This window comes from Lotus japonicus, chromosome 3 (genome assembly GCF_012489685.1).
Source record: "Lotus japonicus ecotype B-129 chromosome 3, LjGifu_v1.2".
Lineage (NCBI taxonomy): Eukaryota > Viridiplantae > Streptophyta > Magnoliopsida > Fabales > Fabaceae > Lotus > Lotus japonicus.
In genome coordinates, this window is record NC_080043.1 from 16,785,020 (window position 1) to 16,794,928 (window position 9,909).

Here is a 9,909-nt window from a genome sequence, read left to right on the forward strand (position 1 = left end):
TCAATCCGAGGGATTGGATCGATTCAGCAATAACCTTTCGACTCGCGTGAATCCGTATGTTCAATCCGAGGGATTGGATCGATTCAGCGATAACCTTTCGACTCGCGTGAATCCGTATGTTCAATCCGAGGGATTGGATCGATTCAGCGATAACCTTTTGACTCGCGCGGATCCGTATGTTCAATCCGATGGATTGGATCGATTCGGCGATAGTCATTGGACACGCGCAATGTCCGTATGTTCGACTCTTTTGAGTGAACCGACTTGGCGTTGTCATTTGTTGCGTGTGCGAGTCCGTATGTTCGACCCAAGGGGTTGGATCGACTCGACATGCCTAATTGTGGGAGTTGCGTGTGCGAGTCCGTATGTTCAACCCAAGGGGTTGGATCGACTTGACATGCCTAATTGTTGGGCTATCCTGGGGATAAGTCCGGGAAACCGGTAGTTTCCGAGTATGTGATACTCTTTGCTTGTTGAGCAGTTGTGACCATCGGATTGAGATGAGTCGGATGATCCGGAGATCATCATGAGTTACTATGTTGATGTGAAGAAGTGTCTTTTGTCGCAGAAATCGACTTTACCTTAGGGTAAGCTTTTAGAGACTTTAATTTACCTAGAACACGTGGCGACGTGTCGAGTGAGGGTCGGAGACGTTGTTTGACTAATCATCCTGCATTCATGCATACTGATTTAGTTGTCGAGTGTGATTGTTATTTGTTAATCCTATTTGGAACATGTTAATTGTTATTATTGCTGTTAAGTTCATTATGGAAAATGCAACCCTAGGATGTTATCCCTAGCTATAAGCCTAAGTGGCTATTCTCTTATCTATATCTATTGGTGCTATTATTTATGTAATTCTTTGGAGTTGACCCTCGCGTCTTCTGTGTGTGCTTTGGCGAACAAACGCCCTTTGTCAGATGTCTTTGGCGGGCTGATTCATGATGGTTCATCCTTCGGGAGGAACTAGGGTTGAGATGCAGGAACTGGAGCTTATCGCGGTTGCGAGAGGAGGACGGATGGTGTATGTAGACTAGGTCGTTCTGGATTTCGAATTCGGACGACGATCATGCTAGCATGTAGGATTGAGTGTTAGTGTGAGCTCCTCGAGATGGGATTAGTGTAGGAGTAGAGTCTTAGCTCTGAACATCATTTGTTTCATTCGGGACAGGGTAGTTTCCCACCTATAGCTTTTTGTGTGTTTCCTTTACGGGAGTCACAGAGAGTTGGTTGGACTTAAGAGGTCTTGTTTTAGGCCATCTGGGCTGACTTATTCTTATTTTGAGGGACAGTGTTGCAGACACCTAACCTTTCTTTTGGATTATACCTTTTGCCTACGGGCGTTCTTTTCTACTATTTTCCGTCACTGGTGGTTACTTGTGACGAGGTTGGGTACTTACAGCGGGGGTTGTAAATATATATTGTATAATAGTTTTATTGCTTTTCGCATTTGGGTTTTATTTAATTCAGTCTGGTCTTAGTTATTATGTCGAAAAAAAAAATATTCACGTATTTCCGCATTAAGTTTACTTTTGGTTACTAAAGTGACGCCACCGAAATCGGGGTGTTACACTGTGGTATCAGAGCACGGTCGAGTCTTTCAGGAGTTGTTGGGGAATAGGTCTTCTGTGCTAGGTTGTGTGACTCTGCAAAGAGTAAAACCTTGATTGTCTGCAAGCGATTTTTCGCTTTAAATTGATTGAAGTTGCTACCTAATCATCTTGTATAGCTATGCATAATACTATCTTGTGATTGGTACTGACTGTCTACTTAACGAACAGAGAACATGGTGAACATGAATCAACTCGCTGGGGCAATGACTGCTGTGGCCCAGGCAATGACAAATCAAACAGTGGAGAACGCTCAGTGGCGTGCTGACAAGGCTGAACGTGAGCGACATAAGCGTGAGAGGGAGTTAGCCCTAGACCAGAACAGGGGACTGAATGATTTTAGAAGGCAGGATCCACCCAAGTTCACGGGCGGGACTGACCCAGACAATGCGGATCTATGGATCCAAGAGATTGAGAAGATTTTCGAAGTACTGCAGACTGCTGAAGGGGCTAAGGTGGGCCTGGCAACTTATCTGCTGCTGGGCGATGCTGAGTACTGGTGGAAGGGTACCAGAGGAATTATGGAAGCTAACGACGAGGAGGTGAATTGGAACTCCTTTCGAACTGCATTCTTGGAAAAGTATTTTCCAACTAGTGCTCGGGACGAGCGGGAGGCACAGTTTCTGACACTCCGACAAGGGAGCATGTCTGTACCTGAATTTGCTTCTAAATTGGAGTCTTTGGCCAAACACTTCCAATTTTTCACCGACCATGTCGATGAGCGCTACATGTGTAAGCGTTTCGTCAATGGACTGAGGCCAGATATCGAGGACTCTGTGAGGCCATTGGGAATTATGCGTTTCCAAGCTTTGGTTGAGAAGGCAACAGAAGTTGAACTTATGAAGAACAAGAGGATGAATAGAACATGCACTGGGGGACCAATGAGGTCGAACTTTAAAAATAATCATGGGATAGAGAGATTCCGACAGAAGAAGCCGTATCAACGTCCTGTGGCGGAAGGTTTTACCTCGGGGCAGTATAAGCCCATAAATGTTACCAGAGGAACATGAAACAAGACTTCGGGTCAAGGAGTGACGTGTTACAGGTGCAAGAAGGTGGGGCACTACACTAACAAGTGTCCAGAAAGGAGACCTCTATGTTTCAACTGCAACCGTCCAGGGCATCAAGCCAAGGATTGCAATATAACCAAGGTTGTGCCATCTGTGCATACGGTGAGGGGAAGACATCCTACTGCACGGGGAAGAGCCTATGTCTTGTGCGACGAGGGAGCTGATGGATTAGTCAGAAGAGAGCGCAAGAACGATGGTAACTTTCTAACCATTCTTTCTCATTTTAGTATAATATACCCTTCGTCACCCCCGTAACGTGTGCAACACGTCTGAACTTGCTTTTACCGCTAAGCGTTGACCTTATAGTTATTACACCTACAAAAGTTTATTTGACTGCTACTCGTGTTTCCACTATAGAAGTTACACGAGGTTTAGAATAACCCACTAAGCCTAGAAAGTAGTATTGCGCCGATGCGATTATAAGGAAGGTAGAAGCTGAAGAATGAATCTCAGGGAGATTCCTCATGGATAGTATACGTATGATGTCGAGGGTGTGTAGTTCCGTAGCGACATCATTGAAGATTTAATATCAAGATATTTGCGACTACTGGATGATAGGAACTCATTGACTGTTCCAGTGGGCTTTTTCTAGATTTTCACCTTCGATGTATTAGGCCTGATCAACTTAATATTGAGGGGGTGATATTCGGAATCACAGCTGGATATGGACTTTGATAGAAGGATTGGTAAGATTAACTTGAGTTGATCGAAGATTAGTTGAGTTTGGGAGGAAAAAGTTCTCATTAAGTATTTGTCTTCCTTGCGAAGGAGTTGTAGTTTGAAGAGAGGAATATTCTTTTAGGAAATGTTGAAGAGTTACCGAGCATCAGAGATCCAGAACTTGGAAAGGGTTTAGGTCTTAAGTATATTAATTCTTGTCATAAGTATGTAGGACTTGAAGTTTGTCATAATTTGATTTGGAGATTGAGAAGTTTATCGACGAGATGGTAATCAAGTTACAAGAAGGAAAGTGTTAGCATTAAGATGAGTACTTGAAGTCATCACATTTGGATTAGCTACTCAGAGTCTAATAGTGAATGGAACTTTGTCATGGATTTCGGTGATGTATGCTAGAGTTAGCAAGTGAATTTTTGCTCAGTTGAATAAGAATCCTATGATTAAGATTGACTTAGGGGATTGAAAATCATGTATGAATAAGGGATGTGGTGGTGATAGTAGTTAAACCTCAGAAGGTTGGAGGATCAGATGATAAAACGATTAGTTAAGACCTTTGAGGTACATTTATGAATTGATCTTCTAGAGGATAAGTCTCGATTTATGCGAAGTGTTAGGGATTTCAGTAAATCTGAATTGGTTTGAGTGAAGGAGGTTTTGAGGACGAAGACGATAATAATGAATTGTTAGATATTAAGATGAAGGTTAGCTTATAAGTTGTTGATAAGTTAATGTTAAAGGGAATGAGTCTTGTGATGCACAAGGTATTAAGACTCAAGTTGAGCACTCACTCCGGAGCATAGAGATGTACCGAGTTTCTAATCAGTATTTTGGACGAACAAAAGCAAAGGAGCAAGTGGTTAAGGTTGTGCGATTGCACGAATGCCAACAAATATTATTTCCAACGGAGACCCGACGCAAGTGGTCAAACCGGACAACAGAGAGTTAGAAGACGATATGTCTTTTGAGACGCCGTCAGTCAACATAGGGGCTAGAAGAGTGAAACAATTGAAGGGAAAGCAGGGTGCTTTAGTGTAAGTTATTTGGAACAAAGACACGGACGGTGCTATATGGGAGTTAGAGGAAAAGATCATGGAAACAATATCCAGAACTGTTACTGACCTTAAGTTTCGAGGACGAAACTTTCTTTTTGGGGGGTAGTAATGTAAGACCCAAGATTTTAAGCTTAGAATAAGTGGAAGAGATTTCCATTCACGATTAGGTTTGACGTATTGAGAAGGGAAACCTGAACAAAAGTTTATTAAAGGAAATATAATTATGAAGGAGAAAGTTCAGGAAAAGTCAAAGGATTTTATCGAAGTCGATTTAAGTTATAGCACAATCGTTATACGCTTAACCTAGGTCAGAAACCCTAGTATATAGCTAATTTTCACTTTTAGGCACGACGGAAGTTAATTCCAAAAATCTTCAGAGAAATGTTAGAACTTCTCTTTTTCCATATATCACAACCGTTTCGAGGCGAAACTCTAGGATCTACGCACGTCCGATTCCAATCATCGGAAGTTTGCCGAAACCGAAACCCTGGTATTTCAAAACCCTAGAATTTCTCGACAATGAAGACTTTTTCTATTCAGAGCTTCAAATGAATATTCCACACGCGTACACCCATTTCTCTTGATGATTTCAATCTTTCTTCAGAAGGAAGTTTTCTATTCCGACATTCGATGCAAAAAGCAACTTATCGGGTAAAATAGTTTTATACCGACTATGCATTAGTTGCCAAAAATACAAGGAGACCTCTTTATGGTTTTGGAATTCTTTTGCCAAAACATATCTATTAATTCACGGAGAATGACGCCGGAAAAATCAGATTCGCGAAACTTTCATTTTCCCGCGATTTGCCATCTTCTTTATATAGCAAGCAAGTGAGAAGAAATCACAAAACTCCACCATTTTCTACCCACCAAGGCCGCGAGTTTGAGAGGAGAGGAGGAGGAGAAGATTTTCTTCATTTCTTGCTTGATCGTTGATCCGTTAGTTGCTGCTTCAAGGTTTCGAGGTATAGTCGCTAATCCTTACCTCTGATCGCTTTTTCCATAGCTTTTCTGTAGACTTTTCTGAGCTGATAGTTTATGGGTTTTTGCAAAACTATCCTGAACCTTTCATTTCTGATTCTAAACCTCTTCTATATGTGCCCAAGATCACTTCTGCCGGGTTAGATTTTCCGTTATGTCGCCGGAATCAATTTTAGCCTTAAATACCCATTTTTGGAGTTTTTGAGGTAAAGCTTCAACCTTTAGGCTAAAAACTATCGCCTTAGCTTAGTGTTAGTAGGATTAGTTGTCATAAACGTCGTTAGTAACGTCCCTGCAAAATTTGGTTTTTGGGATTTCAGTTTTGAAATTTCTAAGTTAAAAATCATGACCAAAATACCCCTGCGACAGTTTTTGATCCGATAATTTTTCCGAGTTCAGAATACCCTTAGTTACGGCTAATGAAAGCATAGGAACCAAGTTTGATCGAAGAAAAATCGAGCCCCACAATTGTGAAAAGTGGCCGAGCCCTATAGAGGAGGAGGGGGAAAATTTCCTTTTCCGAAAACTTGTCTTTCGCGCTAGTTTATCGTACCTTAGGGTATAGATTACTTCGAGTAACCTTAGTAAGTATCAATAGCTTAGTTTTCGATAGATTCTGATAGTATTTCTGTGGTTTTGCTCTAAAGGTGATTTTGAGGAATTCCCAGAGGAGCAAGCCTTTGATTGTGAACAAGTGTTAGGAGATCGTCCTGGAGAATCTACAGGTGAGGGCTTCTCACTGAATCTCTAGTTAATGCTTAGGGTCGATGTTTCGACATTGTTTACTGTTTATGCACTGGAATTGTGTGTGATTGGAAAAATGTTTTCTGAGGCTTCGGCTGACAATGTAGATGATGCATCTACTGAATGTTTTTGATGAGTGAATGACATGCTAAGTGCTAATTGGGTAATTTAGGATGTGTGGTACATGCCTTATATGCTAGGTGCTATGTGGTTATTGCTTAAGATATTGACATATGACATGTTGATTGATTATGATGAGTTAATTATGCTTTTGCACTATAATCTGAGTTTCTGAACGGTGAGAAAAGCGGGCAGGTCATGCCGATTTTATTTTGAGAGTTTTGAGAAAGCTTGAAAGGACGAATGAGATTCGGGCCTTGTTGTGGTGTTGTATGGATCGAGACATTCTCTGGAGTCATTTGGGGATTAGGAGATCCCGAGAACTTATAGGATTCGCGATAAGACTAAAAGGATAATTATTTTGTAAAGAAAACTCATAAGACATTAAACAACCTCTAAATCTTTAAGTAATGGTAATAATCTCGAAGGAAGCTTTGGATGCAAATCATAGTTTTGGAAAACGAGAAGTGTCGTCGGATCCCAGCATTGAGAAAGTTGAGGGGCTTCGAGTATGTAGATGTTGTGGTGCTGTTGGAGCAGCGTTTGTTGTTGTGCTGTTGGAGCAGCTATTGTGGTTGTGCTGTTGGAGCAGCTATGTTGTTGGGTGTATCTTCGACTTTGCGGCGCGAATCCGTATGTCCAAACCCGACGGGTTGGGCCGATTCGGCAATAATTGTTGACACGCGCGAATCCGTATATTCAATCCGATGGATTGGATCGATTCGGCGGTAGTCACTCAGGCACGCGTGAGTCCGTATGTTCAATCCGATGGATTGGATCGATTCAGCGATTGCCATTTTACCTCGCGTGAATCCGTATGTTCAATCCGAGGGATTGGATCGATTCAGCGATGACCTTTCGACTCGCGTGAATCCGTATGTTCAATCCGAGGGATTGGATCGATTCAGCGATAACCTTTGTACTCGCGTGAATCCGTAAGTTCAATCCGAGGGATTGGATCGATTCAGCGATAACCTTTCGACTCGCGTGAATCCGTATGTTCAATCCGAGGGATTGGATCGATTCAGCGATAACCTTTCGACTCGCGCGGATCCGTATGTTCAATCCGATGGATTGGATCGATTCGACGATAGTCATTGGACACGCGCAATGTCCGTATGTTCGACTCTTTTGAGTGAACCGACTTGGCGTTGTCATTTGTTGCGTGTGCGAGTCCGTATGTTCGACCCAAGGGGTTGGATCGACTCGACATGCCTAATTGTGGGAGTTGCGTGTGCGAGTCCGTATGTTCAACCCAAGGGGTTGGATCGACTTGACATGCCTAATTGTTGGGCTATCCTGGGGATAAGTCCGGGAAACCGGTAGTTTCCGAGTATGTGATACTCTTTGCTTGTTGAGCAGTTGTGACCATCGGATTGAGATGAGTCGGATGATCCGGAGATCATCATGAGTTACTATGTTGATGTGAAGAAGTGTCTTTTGTCGCAGAAATCGACTTTACCTTAGGGTAAGCTTTTAGAGACTTTAATTTACCTAGAACACGTGGCGACGTGTCGAGTGAGGGTCGGAGACGTTGTTTGACTAATCATCCTGCATTCATGCATACTGATTTAGTTGTCGAGTGTGATTGTTATTTGTTAATCCTATTTGGAACATGTTAATTGTTATTATTGCTGTTAAGTTCATTATGGAAAATGCAACCCTAGGATGTTATCCCTAGCTATAAGCCTAAGTGGCTATTCTCTTATCTATATCTATTGGTGCTATTATTTATGTAATTCTTTGGAGTTGACCCTCGCGTCTTCTGTGTGTGCTTTGGCGAACAAACGCCCTTTGTCAGATGTCTTTGGCGGGCTGATTCATGATGGTTCATCCTTTGGGAGGAACTAGGGTTGAGATGCAGGAACTGGAGCTTATCGCGGTTGCGAGAGGAGGACGGATGGTGTATGTAGACTAGGTCGTTCTGGATTTCGAATTCGGACGACGATCATGCTAGCATGTAGGATTGAGTGTTAGTGTGAGCTCCTCGAGATGGGATTAGTGTAGGAGTAGAGTCTTAGCTCTGAACATCATTTGTTTCATTCGGGACAGGGTAGTTTCCCACCTATAGCTTTTTGTGTGTTTCCTTTACGGGAGTCACAGAGAGTTGGTTGGACTTAAGAGGTCTTGTTTTAGGCCATCTGGGCTGACTTATTCTTATTTTGAGGGACAGTGTTGCAGACACCTAACCTTTCTTTTGGATTATACCTTTTGCCTACGGGCGTTCTTTTCTACTATTTTCCGTCACTGGTGGTTACTCGTGACGAGGTTGGGTACTTACAGCGGGGGTTGTAAATATATATTGTATAATAGTTTTATTGCTTTTCGCATTTGGGTTTTATTTAATTCAGTCTGGTCTTAGTTATTATGTCGAAAAAAAAAAATATTCACGTATTTCCGCATTAAGTTTACTTTTGGTTACTAAAGTGACGCCACCGAAATCGGGGTGTTACATCAACCACTAAATTAGAAGTATCTTTTGCAGACACAACTAGTCAAGGCATTGGCTGAGCCTGTTGAGTCCCTCTTTGAAGCAGGGGGAAAAGACACTTGGCTTTCTATCAAAAAAACTTCTTAAACGTGAGACTGAAGCTGTTGTATCAGAATTTTCAACTTCCATTGTTGGTTTTGAGCTTGATGAAGAAACAATTGAAAGAATGCAACAAAGCCTAAGGGACCATGGAAGAAAAGTGGTGGAAAATAAAGCAAGAGAAGAAGCTGGAAAGATTCTTATTCGCATGAAGGATAGGTAACATCATTTTAAAGATGTCTATATTCATCTATTTGGTGAATCTTGGGTTTGCATTCTATAAATTGATTGATTGACTTAACTCAGGGGTTATAAGGATTGAAATAAGTCATGATGCTCTGCTAATTTTTGTATTCATTGATGCCTTTTGTTGGGATCGAATACCAGAAGCACAAGTTTCTGTAGGTTTGATCACATGAGGTTTTTAGGTATTGTACTAAGTTCTACTAATGGGTGATTTCCAACCGTTTATTGGTTAGGCAGAGAGAGACAGAAGATTTGCATTTATCTGATTAGAGCAGTACAGAAAGACTTGAGAAAACTTAATGGGAAACCCATAAAAAAGGCGTTGCTTTAAATGGTTTTACACTTAGATTTTGGTATTTGCAAGTGGTCCATGTAACTGATCCAATCAAACAAGATAAGGCTTGGTTGTTATTTGTTTCCATTTGTTTGTTTTGGGGGACACCCTTTGTTGTACTTGGCACTTTCCCTTGCTTTTATGATGAAAGAAATTGCTCTATTCCTATTTGATGTTATTCATCTTTCAGATTGATTTGGTGGCTTACCGGCTTCTGTAATCAATTTCAGGTTCTCCACAATATTCAATCATGACAATGATTCACTACCTAGGGTTTGGACTGGGAAGGAAGATATCAGAGCAATTACAAAGGATGCTCGCTCTGTGGTAATTGATTGCAAACTTCAATGAATTGTTCTAGTTCTTTTAGGCTATTATGTTTTTTTTTTTTGCTGGGACCTTGGATGTTTAACTCACTTGAGAGAGTGTGTTCTCAAGATCTCTTTTTATGTTAATAAATTTTCATTAAAAAAATATGAATATTCAGGTCAAATTCGTGTGGAAAAAAAAAAGAAAAAAAAAATTGTTGAGCATTCACATCGGT